Source organism: Molossus molossus, unplaced genomic scaffold (genome assembly GCF_014108415.1).
Source record: "Molossus molossus isolate mMolMol1 unplaced genomic scaffold, mMolMol1.p scaffold_m16_p_11, whole genome shotgun sequence".
Lineage (NCBI taxonomy): Eukaryota > Metazoa > Chordata > Mammalia > Chiroptera > Molossidae > Molossus > Molossus molossus.
The window spans coordinates 62173956-62188967 of NW_023425346.1; the positions used below are offsets into that span (position 1 = coordinate 62173956).

Below are 15012 nucleotides of genomic sequence, written 5' to 3' on the forward strand. Positions count from 1 at the left end.
AAATTATGACTTTTGCAGAGGACTCATTACCAAACCATATTTAAAATAATTATGATATATTCATTTAAGATGGAAAAATTTTACTTAATAAATACTTATGACCACTTCTTTGTAATATTCCTTAGAGTTACACTAATAGGTCAGTTTATATATTTTTTATGTTAAATTACTCATTTTTGAATATTTACTCTAATTAAAACAATAATATATAAATCAGAATACCTGAAATGGCTATTTTTATTATATGTATTATGTGACTTACATCGTAAAATCAAATACTTCAAATACATTAGGGAAGTTTGTTTTTTAACAGATTATTCTTATAAATTTGTTGATAAAGTAAATAAATAATCCTTTTGCAAAGTGATCATTCTCTCCTTTTATATATTCTGTATAAAACCACATTTCTGATTTCAAGTTAATGGTTTGAAAGATTAAAACATAAATCAACACACATATGTATGGCCAATTTTTTAAAAAATCTGAGCTTTGAACTCACTGTTTAAATGTACTTTTTAAAAAAATCCTCACCTGAGGATATTCTTCCATTGATATATATATATTTTTTAGATAGTCAGGAGAAGGGGGAGAGAGAGAAACATTCATGTGAGAGAGACACACTGATTGGTTGCCTCCTGCATGACCCCAACCAGGGCCAGGGATCAAACCTCAACCAAGGTACATGCCTTTGACCGGAATTGAACCCTCGATTCTTTGGTCCATGGGCCAACACTATTAACTACTGAGCCTAATCGGTCAGGGCTAAAATTTTTAGTAATTTAAAAAGCTTAGCATTAAAATATGTAAGTACAAAAGAGGATTTAATTCAGTATAAAACATTTCCTAAGATGTTAGTCATAGAAATATAGACTTAAGAAGGTCTGCACGCTCTCTCAGCTTCCTTTTTACCTGTCTCCTGGGATTAGCAGGCAAGTATAACAATAGTAAACCATATCCTTGCATACCACAGGTGGAAGTGGGGATGCTGGGAAGGAAAGCAGGGTGGATTCAGAAAAGGGTAGCCTCCTCACAATTCTGGTGAACAATGTCAACCCAAAATTGGAAGCAATCTTTCTTGGCCATCCTTGGACTGAGCAGAGCTGATTATCTTAAAATAAATATGTAACTGAAAAAGACATAAAGATCCAGTCCCACTGTTGGAACTCAACTAGGTCCAGTTGAGTATTGTTACCCTGTCTTAACTATGCACTGTTTACTGTAGGTCATATGGCTCTGTGGAACATGTAGATACCATGCAAAAAGTTGCAAAGTCACCAGGAAAAAGTATGGCTTCTCTAGCTGGCAGTACTAGTACAGTCGGTTAGATTCTCTGAGGGTGACATCCATAAAATCCTGACTAAGGGCATTGCTTCAAGCTGTTATTTCTGTCATAACTGTTCTCTAATAATCTAAAGTTACTATTTTACTTCTTCCAAAAATATATTCCATGGCTCAAAGTTGTATAACTTAGAATTTTTCCTGATAATTAAACTTAATCTTCCTTGATACATCACAACTCCAGCATGTCCAACAGTGATTTCTTCTAGTAAAGTTTGTCAAAATAAAGATGACAGATTGCTAGAGATTTTCTTTGTCTCTAATTACTCCATGATTGTCCCTTTAAAAACAATTCTACATTTAACCAACCACTTCTCCAAAGTGCCAAGGTCAACTGAATTCTATTTCTATTCTCCAAAGAGCTAGCCACCTGACCTAAAGTTGGTGTCACAGAGCAAAGGCAGCCCTGGAACTCTGAGTTCTAGTACTAACTCTGCCAGTGGCTTGCTAGATAGTCCTGAATAAATTACACTATCATCTTTAAGGGGAGGGTGATGATAAGATGAAGATGATGCTAATACTTTATAAGGTTACACGGGTTTTTGCTTTAACTACGTCAAAGTACTTTACAGATATTAAATTGTTCATCCTTCAAAACATTAATAGATAGTAAATATACTCCAGCCTAGACGAAATAAACTGAAGTACTAAAAAAGCAAAATAGGACCTTAGAGATCATAATATAACACTTGTGTTAAAGTAAAAAATAGAACACAATATTATTTCTAACATTAACATTTAAAAAGTTAGAAGGTGTAGGGTATTATGAATATTTACTTATACAGGAAATGCTCTGCAATTCACTACTAAAGACAGTGAAGGATAAAATGCATAAGTTTGTTTCACAAAATCATGAAATACAGTGTGTTCTTCAGAGGAAGGAATTGTATTTCAAGAGTTCATTTCATCATATGACCCTGTGTCCTGGGCAGGAAACCTTTTTTTGGACCAGGCACAGGTTCAGAATGCGTTAGCAGTCCAGTAGCTAGCATTTGAACCTGCAATAATTCCACCTCAGAAGCATCTTTAATATTACAAATTATCACTGGTGCCTCTTACTGGAGACATTAAGGAATTGTGGTAGTGAATGAATCTGGTGGTGATAATAAAATAAATTAAAAAATTCATTTAAAAAATTTTAAAAGAAGTCATATTAAAAGGAGAAATTTTACAAGTTCTTAGAGGACCTTAGAGGTTTATTAGTTATAATTAAAAACTGGTTCAGTTACTGAGTTTCAAGAAATGTTTAACAAACTCATACAAGTTTCAAGAAACTGAGTTTTAAGAAATTACAGTACTTATTACAAAGCTAAAATTCCAAAAAAGCACTTATAGATAAGCACAATTTTTCTCAATATTTTAGATTAAATGTAAATTAAAAATGGGATATCACCTGGTAATTCATGCAAAAAAAAAAATCATCCCTTGACAAAAATTCATTTAAGATAATTATAAATCTTTTGTATGTTTTTACTGACTTTGGGGAGAATGCCACACAGGAACATGGGTCTGAAAACTAAAGTAAATGGTCCTCATCATTCAAGTGAAATATGGATTTTGCCTGGATGACTAAAATATATTTTTCTTACTGTGAGTATGCCTGCCTGCCTTTACATTAGCTGTACATTAATATAAGCACTCTGACATCAGAACGTTCTCCCAGATACTCCACTGTGGGAGACTAGCAACAGAAAGATCTTAGCTCTGGCTTTTCCCTTTTCAACAGAGTTCTATTACCTGTGAGGAGGCTGTATTTAGGAAGCAGAGCCTTGAAAAATTTCTGTGCCTATTCTAACTAAAGCTTTACCACCATGGCTCTAAAAAATATAGAAGGTACCCTACACTGTGGAGTATGAGGCAGGAATCATCAGAATTATACTAGGGGCTTCCTCCAAGCCTTTTACTGCTAAGTGGGCCCACTAATAAGGGAGTCTCAACTTCCACTTGGAAAACAGAATGACTTAGCTTTTCATTCTTCCCCCTTTAAGAGGTTTAATGTAAAATAAAACAATAACAAACCTACAGATCCCATATTAGCTCATCACAAAATTATGTATAGTGAACTTGACAGATCAGAATAATACCAGCACACTGTAACCACTTTAGGAAATGTTGGATGAGTAAATCAATAAACATGAGTATTATGCAGAAGATGGCTGGCAATTCTAACTCTTCTGAGGGAAAACCAAAAGGAAAAGCATGAACTTATGCAACAAAATAAAAGACTTGTGGTAAAAATTAGAAGGCATTTACCTAGAAATAGCTGTAAAATTTTAGAAAGGATTTCCCAAAAATATGGAAGAGTTTGCACAGACTTTGAAAGTTGAGATGAAATACTGATTACCAACAAGTCAATAAGCAAGGTTGATGATATCATCTCCTATATGATTCAGCTGCATATTACTTTCCATATTCAAGATAAGAGTAAAAATAACTTTTATTGTATGGCACACGACAATATTCAAGATACTTTAATATGTATTATTTACTCTGACCCTCAAATTATTATCATCACTTTATAGATTAAAAAGGAAAAAAACTCTGAGGAAAGTTAACCTGTTTTATGCCTTTGATCAAGTCTCTTATTCAAACACTTGGGAATGAAAATTAGGCTTCTGACTCCTAATTCAGAATTTGTTCTGATTTTTTTTTTAGTCCTCACCCAAGGATATTTTCCCATGAATTTCGAGATAAAATGGAAGGGAGAGAGAAACACTGATGTGGGAGAGAGACATTGACTGGTTGCCTCCTGCACAATTGACAGGGCCGGGGATCAAACCTGCAACCCAGGTACGTGCTCTTCACTGGCAATTGAATCTGAGACCTGGCAGTCTGCAGGCCGATGCTCGACTGCTGAGCCAAACAGTCCAGGAAGGGTTTGTTCTGATTTTAAGAAAACAAAACAAAACTGTTCTGTATTCCTCCTAAAATTGAGGTATAACTTAGCCTCCATTTAAAATCCAGTTCACAAACTTGTATGAGTTTCTTGAACATTCCTTTGGAGGAAAAAAAAACATCATTTTTAAGACAATGTACATAAAATATCTATTATAGAGAAAAAATATTTTTTATGTTTTATTATGTGACAGGAACAATACAGTTTTCATAAAAATTTTATGAATAGGTCAAAACAGGATTTTCACTCTCTAGTTCATTCTACTCTGTATGCTTAGTATTTAGTACCAGAAATTTAACACTTAAGAATGACAAATACACCAAAATTATTACTCTATGAACAATATATTTCAAGAGAAGTTATGTTTGACATCATTTAAAAAAAAAACAGCCCTGGCCGGTTTGGCTCAGCGGTTGGAGCGTCGGCCCATGGACAGGAGAGTCCCGGGTTTGGTTCCTGCTAGTGGCATGTACTTCGGTTGCAGTTTGTCTCCAGCCACAGCTGGCGTCATGTGGGTGGCAGCTACTCAATGTGTCTCTCTCGCATCGACATTTCTCTCTCTCTCTTCCTCTCTCTCTCCCTCCCGCTCTATCTGAAGATAGGTGCAAAAAAATAAAATAAAATAAAAACCATACAAATTTGTGCCAGTCACTGATACATTCATCATAGATTATGGAATCTGCAATTCCATTTTAAATTATAAATAGGATTCTCTGTACCTATAAAGAGAGTGCTTTATTCCTCTGGCCTATTTAATTCTGAGACTGAAAATCATTTTATTATTGATAAACTAAAAAACTGCCCATTCTTTTAAAGTATTTAAAGAATATAGAATTAGATGTATTTTAAATTTCTCCAGCCAATTTTGCTGAAAGTCTACTTTTTTCTTTTTATAACTAAAATTATTAACATCTTATTTTTATTTTTTTATCCTCACATGAGGATATGTTTATTGACTTTAGAGAGAGGAAGAGAGTAGGGCTGAGGGAGGGAGAGGGAGAGAGAAACATGATGTAAAACATTGAATGGTTGCCTCCTGTACACGCCCCGATCAAGGATGGAATTTATAATCTAAGTATGTGCACTGACCATATATCAAACCCATAGTCTTTTAGTGTATGGGATGAGGCTCCAATCAACTGAGCCTCCTGGTCAGGGTTAAATTATTAATATCTTTTTTTTTTTCTTTATTGATTTTAGAGAGAGAAGAAGGGAAGGGAGAGAGAGATAAAAACATCGATGAGAGAGAACATCAACTGGTCGCTTCCTGCATGCCCTCCACTGGGGATTGGGCCCACCACCTGGGCATATGCCCTGACCAGGAATTGAACCAGCGACCTCTTGGTGCATGGGTCGACGCTCAACCACTGAGCCACACTGGCTGGGCTAAAATTATTAACATTTTAAAATAATCTAACAAAAAAATAATTTCAACAATTGGAGTTTTGGGGAATAGCTGTTTAATGTTGTACAAAACATTATCCCAATTATATACAGGGTGAAGCAAAAAAAAAGTTTATAGCTGTTTGCATGGAAAATAGTAACAGTAATTAATAAATAATACAAGAATGAACTCTGTGCTTCGCATACTCATAACTCTAAACCTACTTTTGCCCTTCCCTGTATTATCAATCTAATGAGCATAAGATGATTTACATCTGTATGACTTAAAAATTATCTGCATTGGTTAGTTTGGCAGATAAATGACCAAATCATTAACTTTTATTATGTAACTGCAATCTCTATCCAAATATTTTCAAAATAAATTAAAGCCTTAAAATAAATATGAAACTTCAATTCTGAGTGGTGAAGAATATTCATTAAATTTAAAAAAGTGATTTCTTTTCCCAAAAAGGCAATCATTAAGTCTTCCTGAATAACAACATTTATTTTTAAATGTAAATGACCTTAACAAGCATATATTGCTTTCTGTATTTCTGAAACACTATTCAGAATCTTTTCACCAAAGTTTCAACTTGACTTCTCCTTTATCAACCTATCTATTGAGCTTACCACTGTAAGCCTGAGATATTTTATTATTTAAATATGAGGTACTTTTAAACTTATAAACACCTTTGGAGCCACCCAAGTAAGAAGGCAGCATGACCTACTGTCGAAAATTCAGCACTAGAAAGCATGAAATTGAAACTGAATTATTGGTTTCACCATCAACACACTATCCCTAAATAAGCCACAATTTCATATTCCATTTACTTCACTATGCAGAGTTCCTCTGAAGTAAACTTCTTACAAAGCACCCTGCGTACAGACAATTAAGTATAAGACTGATTATTAGACTGTGCTTTGAAGTTCGGGTGAGAACTGGCATTTGATTTTCACAAGACCTCAGTTTCCTTATCAATATTATGAGACTCACCATAGGGTGGCTTACACATGCAGTAGACTAGATGGACATGCAGTAGACTAGATGGAGAATAGTGAGGACATTTATTGGGGATTGCTCCTAGGATGATATCCTGTGGGTACATGGCAGAAAGAGAAGTGGGACTGTGCCAGTCACAAGGGCTTGGCAGAACCCAGAGGGGGCACTCTGGAGCACAGATAGCATGGTGGAGTTGTGAACTGGAATAGGACCTTTACAACCCCTTGTCAACCAGTCACTGATGCAGGTGCCCTGTATGACGTGAGTAAGGTAACTCTTTAGTTGAAGTAAGGGCAGTTTCCAGAGAGAGACTCAGCTGTGAGCATTCAGTCACCAATATTCTTAGTAGCTGGGAGAATGAGTGCTCAGTCCTGAAATGGGGATCTGAACAGTGACTAGGGTCTATTACTACTACCACCAAAGTTCTGTATTTCCTTTGGCTTTCAGGCACAATCAACCCTAAATCATCAAAAAAAAAAAATTTGTCTGTGGCAAACATAATACATATTGTAAGATTCCATTTAGATCAAGTTCAAAAACAGTTAGAATTGATCTATGTTGATGTAGGTCAGAATAGCAATTACTTTGAGAAGTACTGACTGGGAGGAGGAGTGCTGACAGTGGTTTATATCTGGATCTGGAGTATACATATGTAAAAATTCACTGTGAAGTGTTTGTGTGCGCGCACGCATGTATACGCGGGGGCACACACACACACACACAAAATCTATGTGTGGTTCTCCCAAAGATTTACAAGCAAAGAGATTCCACAAAATGCTGTTAATATTTTCTACAAGAATTTGATATTGCAATGTGAAAACTGAACATAAATTTTTTTTTTTCATTCTTTTTTCTATCCTTACCTGAGGACATTTTTTTTTTTTTTTTGCATTTATCTTCAGATAAAGCGGGAAGGAGAGAGGGAGGAAGAGAAAGAGAGAGAAACATCGATGTGAGAGAGACACTTCTAGTGGTTGCCACCCACACAACCCCAACCAGGGCTGGGGACAAGCTGCAACCGAGGTACGTGCCCTTAGTAGGAACTGAACCCGGGACTCTCTGATCCTCAGGCCAACGCTCTAACCTCTGAGCCAAACTGGCCAGGGCTGAACATAACTTTTTTAAGTTTTCTATTATTGTGATACTTTGACATTCTTTTATTCCTTTTTAATTTTGATGAGCAAAATTATTTTAAGTATTTATATTTAAGGCATTCAAATGCCTCGAAAACTGAAACAAAAAACAAAATGATAAACAGATATTAAGTGGGTTCAAGTAATCAAATAAAGAAACAAAACAGAAAGTACTACTGGATAAGAACATGCAAGACAGCCATCTAAAATCAGAACTACAGTGTAGATTTGGATAAATCATATGGCTTATGTGTAAGTATAGTGCTGCCACCTAGCAGACAAAGCTGATAATGACTAATTTCAGTTCTGAAAGGTTATATACATCTTAGAAAATAATGAAATGTTAAATTATATATTTTTTTACAATACTCTGCCAAAATAAAGACTAAAGTCTACCTGACAAGTGTGGACAACAGCAAAAAAATCAAATACTTCTGTTATAAAACAAATTATATGATTTCTAAAATAGCCACTGTGAGCTTAAACAATAGTACTAACATTGGGAGCTTCAGAGGTTCTCTGCTACAAATCCCATCCCATTTTAAAAAGCCTTTCTGAAAATAAATAAATAAATAGCCTTTCTGCAAGACCCCAGGGCTATAGGTTCCCATGTACAGTCTTTGGGGAGAATGATGGGTAATGCCCATCACTGTACCCTACTTACTCTTCCCTAAAATGTTTTTGGAGACTCAGTGAACTTTAAAAAAAGCAAGTGCTAAGGAAAATAACAGAAGCACAGGGTATGCTAATTTTGAGAAAGAAGTTTTAAACAGAGTACAATTAAGGAATGACAGGGTCTTCCCTCCTTTAATGATGTTTGAACACATAGCTTCTAAGCAAGGGCCCATAGTCCTCTATGCTAGAACAGCAAAATCGACCACTCTACCTCCACCTCCTCCCTCACCCACAAGTTTTGTTTCTTTCTTAGGCCTCACCTTACAGAGCTCCACAGTCAAAGAGTAAATAAATACCTAGCTGGGACCCTACCCATAAAAAATGGAGAAAACCTACACTGTGGCAATACTCTAAGGGCAGAAGGGCAGAAGGGCAGAAGGGCAGAGGGAAGACCACAATAAGCCTGAAGAATGTATCACTGCTGGGGAGACTAGGCTACTAAACAGATGTCCAGAGACCAGATGAGACAGAAACAATATCTTGTGTCCATGACACTTTTCACGGACAATCAGGTATAAAATCCTATCATTTTATTGCATCTGAGCATTCTCACCTAAATAGGGTCTGCCAGCCTACGCACATATATTTACACAGCCAATGAACAAACTTAGCTAAAAAGAGACCATCTCAATTACCAGGTCCCTCAGTAACACACATATACTATCACTCTATAAAACAGAGCCTAACACAAATTGACAAACAGTAGTACAGCACAAAGAATGTGATAAAACATAACTGAATACATGCTAATTAAGATAACAAGGTTCTAGATGAGCTCTGCCACAATCTACTTGTACAATCTATGGCAGAGACAGTGAAGTGTAATTGGTACTAGGCAATCAAGTAAGTCAGGCACTGAACTGGGGTTTATAAACACCAAAAGCACCTAACCAGCAGTCAGGAGAACAAAGTTCTAGGACCCAATCTGCCTCTAATTACTAGAGATTTAGGCCAACTACATTCACATCTCTAGGGCACAATCTAATTATCTGTGTTGACTAGACATAGTGATAGTTCCAGAATGTGTTCCACAGAACAACAAACTTAGCCATATGCTTCTCAATAAAAGGGTTTCATAGTCAAGTAGGTGGCAGGGAAATGCACCTACTGTAAGTCACCAACCGTAGAGATTCACAATACACATTAATATAGTTAAGGCTCTGAAAATGGATATCTTAAATAGTTAAGGTATCTGTTTTATTTCATTGAATACATTTTTTCCAGTGGGCCAATAAAACACTTCTTCCTCTTCTAAATATAAACACTGCAATACATTCTTTGCTGTTCCTCAAAAAATTAAACAGAATTATCATATGATCCAGTAATTCCACTTCTGGACATATACCCAAAAGAAGTGAAAGCAGGGACTCGGCAGATAGTAAACCAATATTCATAGCAGCATTATTCACAATAGTAGTTGAAAGGTAGAAACAACCCAAACGCCCACCAACAGACGAACAGATAAACAAAACGTGGTTTAAACAATATAATAAAATATTATTCAGCTTTAAGAGATGAAATTCTGATACACATTTTATGTACAAACTCTGAAGACAAACTAAGTGAAATAAGCCAGACACTAAAGGACAAATATTCTATAATTCCATTTATGTGAGGTACCCACAACAGCTGATACATAGAGAGAGAAAGTAAAATAGATGTTATCAGGGGATGGGCTGAAAGGAGCATGGGGATTTATTTTTCCTTATCCTCATTCAAGGACATTTTTCCATTTTTTGTTCAGATAGAGTGGGAGAGAGAGAGAAACATCGACGTGAAAGGGACACATCAAGTGGCTGCCTTCTGCATGACTCAACCAGGACCGGGGACAAACTGCAACCGAGGTACAGGCCCTTAGCGGCAACTGAACCCTAGTCTCAGGACCGCAGGCCGACGCTCGAATCGCTGAGCCAAACCGGCCAGGACTAGGCATTTATTATGTAATGGGTACAGAATTTCAGTTTCAGATGATGAAAAGTTCTGAAAATGGATGGTGGTGATGGCTACACACAATGTGAATGTACTTAAGGTCACTCAACCATACACTTAAAAGTGGTTAAAATGGCAACAGAAGACTAGTCTTTAGCATACAATAGTGTATATAGATGTCTTGTTATAGAATGGTACACCTGATTTTATTTCAATGAATTTAATTTTAAAAATGATCAAATAACTTCTTTTTAATCACTTTATTTTTGTTACAGATGTCCCCCCCCCCACCCCCGTTTCCCCCTCTATCTGATTGAGAGAGAGAAACATCGAAGTGAAAGGGACACATTGAATGGTTGCCACCTGCACAACCCAACCAGGGCAGGGGACAAACTGCAACAGAGATACATGCCCTTAGCAGGAACCGAACCTGGGTCTCTCTGGACTGCAGGCCGACGCTCTAATCGCTGAGCCAAACCAGCCAGGGCTAAATATACATACTTTGAACAAGAAATTACTTTTGGAACTGGCCATGTGAGAGTAAAAGAGAGGAAGAGTTCCCTCATTACCCCGGCCAGGGAAAATATATTCTTCGGGGAAAGAGAGAGAATCGTAACAAAGGAAGAGAACTTATTTTATATTATATTATAAACAGATAATTTCTACCTAAGTTTAAACCAGGTAACTCTTGAAGAGATTATATCAGCCATGGGTGACCCTGTTGCCTTTAAAAAGTGGGTCAACTGTGATCATAAATGCACTTCTGGCCTCAAAATAATCCAGTTTATTTACCCAGCATGATTTTTTTTTATTAATTAATTTATTTTTGTTACAGATGTTTCTTCTTTCCCCCCAATGATTCCCCCTCCACCGCCCTCCCCGCCGCATCTCCAGCTCTGTTGTCCATGTCCATTGTTCATGCACACATTCATATAAGTTCTGTGGTTTATCTCCCCCACAAGCCCCTCTTCTGGGGATTGTCAGTCTGTACCCTACTTCCACATCTCTGGGACTACCCCATTCCTCAGACTGTTATGTTCATTATATTCCACAAATAAGTGAGATCATGATACTTGTCTTTCTCTGTTTGGCTTGTTTCGCTTAGGATACTACTTTCCAGGTCCCTCGATGTCATCTCAAAGGATAAGAAATCTTTCTTTCTTACAGCTGCATAGAACTCCACTGTGTATATGTACCGCCACTTTTTTATCCATTCATCTACTGATGGACATTTGGGCTGTTTCCAGATCTTAGCTTTTGTAAATAGTGCTACTGTAAATGTACGAACATGGGGGTACATATATTCTTTCTCACTGGTGTTTCAAGCTTCTTAGGGTATATTCCTAGAGGTGGGATCACTGGGTCAAATGGCAGTTCAATTTTTAATTTTTTGAGGTAACACCATATTGTTTTCCATAGCGGCTGCAACCGTCTGCATTCCCACCAGCAGTGTACTAGAGTCCCCTTTTCTCCACACTCTCGCCAACATTTGTTTGATGATTTATTGATGGTGGCCATTCTGACAGGTGTGAGCTGATACCTCACAGTTGTTTTAATTTGCATCTCTCTGATGATTAGTGATGCTGAGCATTTCTTCATGTCTCTTAGCCATTTGTATGTCCTGTTTGGAGAGGTGTCTGTTTAGTTCCTCTGCCCATTTTTCAAATGGGTTCTTTATCTTCCTTTTGTGGAGTTGTATGAGCACTCTCTATATATTGGAAATTACCCCTTATCTGATATATCATTGGTAAATATGCTCTCACATACAGTGGGTTGCCTTTACATTTTGATGAGTGTATCTTTTGCTGTGCAGAAGATTTTAAGTTTGATGTAGTCCCATGCGTTCATTTTCTCCATTGTTTCTGTTGCCTTAGGTGAGGTATCAGTGAAAATTCTGCTGCGTATGATGTCCGAAATTTATTGCCTAGTTTGTTCGAGGAGTTTTATGGATTCATGAGTCAAATTTAAGTCTTGTATCCATTTTGAGTTTATTCTTGTGTAGGGTGTAAGTTGATGGTCTAGTTTCATTTTTTTGCATGTAACTGTCCAGTTTTCCCAACACCATTTATTAAAGAGGCTATCTTTACTCCACTGTATGCTCATGCCACCTTTGTCAAATATTAATTGATCATATTGCCTTGGGTCCATTTCTGGGTTTTCAGTTCTGTTCCACTGGTCTATATGCCTGTTCTTGTGCCAGTACTAGGCTGGTTTGATTACAGTGGCTTTGTTGTATAACCTCAAATCTGGTAATATGATCCCTCCAACTTTGTTCCTCTTTTTCAAGATTGCTGTGGCTATTCAAGGTCTTTTTTGGTTCCATATAAACTTTTTAAGTATTTGTTCTAGTTCTGTGAAGTATGTCATTGGTATTTTGATGGGGATTGCATTGAATCTATAGATTGCTTTGGGTAGTATGGACATTTTAATGATGTTAATTCTTCCAAACCATGAACAAGGTATGTGCTTCCACTTTTCCGTATCTTCCTCTATTTCGTTTTTCAGTGACCTACAGTTTTCTACGAATAGGTCCTTTATTTCTTTGGTTAAGTGTTTTCCTAGGTATCTTAATTTTTTACTTCGATGGTAAATGGAATTGTTTTCTTAGTTTCTCTTTCTGTAACTTCATCATTGGTGTATAAGAATGGCATCGATTTCTTTTTTATTTTTATTTTTTTTATTAATTACTTTTTGTTACAGATGTTTCTCCTTTTCCCCCACTGATTCCCCCCTCCCCCTCCCTCCACGCCCTGTCCCCAGTTTGTTGACCATGTCCACTGTTCATGCATACATGCATATAAGTTCTGTGGTTTATCTCTCCCCCACCATCCCCTCTTCTGGGGATTGTCAGTCTGTACCCCACCTCCATGTCTCTGGGACTAACCCATTCCTCAGACTGTTATGTTCATTATATTCCACAAATAAGTGAGATCATATGATACTTGTCCTTCTCTGTTTGGCTTGCCTCACTCAGGTGGCATCGATTTCTTAACGTTAATTTTGTACCCTGCTACTTTGCCAAATTCATTTATTAAGTCTAGTAAACTTCTGATGAAGTATTTGGGGTTTTCTACGTATAGTATCAAGTCATCAGCGAATAATGACAGTTTCACTTCCTCCTTTCCAATTTGGATCCCTTTTATTTTTTCCTTCCTGTCTGATTGCTATGGCTAAGACTTTCAATACTATGTTAAATAAGAGTGGCGAAAGTGGGCATCCTTGTCTTGTTTCTGTTCTTAAGGGAAATGCTTTTAATTTTTGCCTATTGAGAATGATGTTGGTTGTACGTCTTTCATATATGGCCTTTATTATGTCAAGATATGACCCCTCTATTCCCAGATCGCTGAGCTTTTTTTTCAGAAATGGGTGCTGGATTTTGTCGAATGCTTTTTCAGCATCTACTGATATGATCATATGACTTTTATTTTACATGTTGTTTATGTGGGGTATCACATTTATTGATTTGTGAATATTGTACCAGCCTTGCATCCCTGGGATGCATCCCACTTGGTTATAGTGAATACATTTTTGATGTATTGCTGGATTCAACTTGCTAGCACTTTGTTAAAGATTTTGGCATCTATGTTCATCAGGAATATTGGTCTGTAGTTTTCTTTCTTTGTAGTATCTTTTTCTGGTTTTGGAATTAGAATTATGCTGGCCTCATAAAACGAGTATGGAAGTCTTCCTTCTTCTTGAATTTTTTGAAATAGTTTGAGGATAATGGGTGTTAGTTCTTCTTTGAATGTTTGGTAAAACTCCCCCGTGAAGCCATCCATGCCTGGGCTTTTGTTTGCTGAGAGTCTTGATTACATCTTCAATTTGTTTTGTTGTTATTGGTCTGTTCAAGTTTTCTGTATCTTCCCGGTTAAGTTTAGGGAGACTATGTATTTCTAGAAATTTGTCAATTTTGCTTAGATTGTCGAATTTGTTGCCGTATAATTGTTCGTAATATTTGTTAACAATCTTTTGTATTTCTGTGGTGTCAGTTATTATTTCTCCTCTTTCATTTCTGATTTTGTGTATTTGGGTTCTCTCTTTGTTTCTTGGTGAGTCTAGCTAAGGGTCTATTAATCTTGCTTATCTTTTCAAAGAACCAGCTCTTTGTTTCATTGATCCTTTGAATTGTTTATTTTGGTCTCTATGTCAGTTATTTCTGTTCTGATCTTTACTATTTCCTTCCTTCTACTTGCTCTGGGGTTTTCTCTTTGTTAGTTTTCTAGTTCTTTAAGTTGTGAGGTTAGTGTGTTAGAAATTTTTCTTGTTTCTTGAGTGCTATGAACTTCCCTCTCAGAAATGTGTTTGCCGCATCCCATAGATTTTGAATTGTTGTGTGTTAATTTTCATTGGTTTCCAGGAAGTTTTTAATTTCTTCCTTGGTCTCCATGGTAACCCATTCATTGTTCAATAACATGCTATTTAGCCACCACATTTTCAAATGTCTTTTCATGTTCTTGTTGCAATTGATTTCTAGTTTCATGCCATTGTGATCTGAGAAGATGCTTGATATGATTTCAATCTCCTTGAACTGGTAGAGACTTCGTTTGTGCCCTAACATGTAGTCTATATTTGAGAATGCCCTATGTGCACTTGAGAAGAATGTGAATTCTGCAGTTTTGGGGTGTAATTCTCTGTAGACATCTATGAAAGCATTTTGA

The 15012-nt window shown here is 36.6% G+C and overlaps 1 protein-coding gene across 4 annotated transcripts in view; it reads right to left on the bottom strand.

Moving 5' to 3' along the window:
• Positions 1-15012, bottom strand: part of PMS1 (PMS1 homolog 1, mismatch repair system component) — a 100818-nt gene that overhangs the window by 71226 nt on the left and 14580 nt on the right. The gene's annotated exons all lie outside the window — the stretch shown is intronic.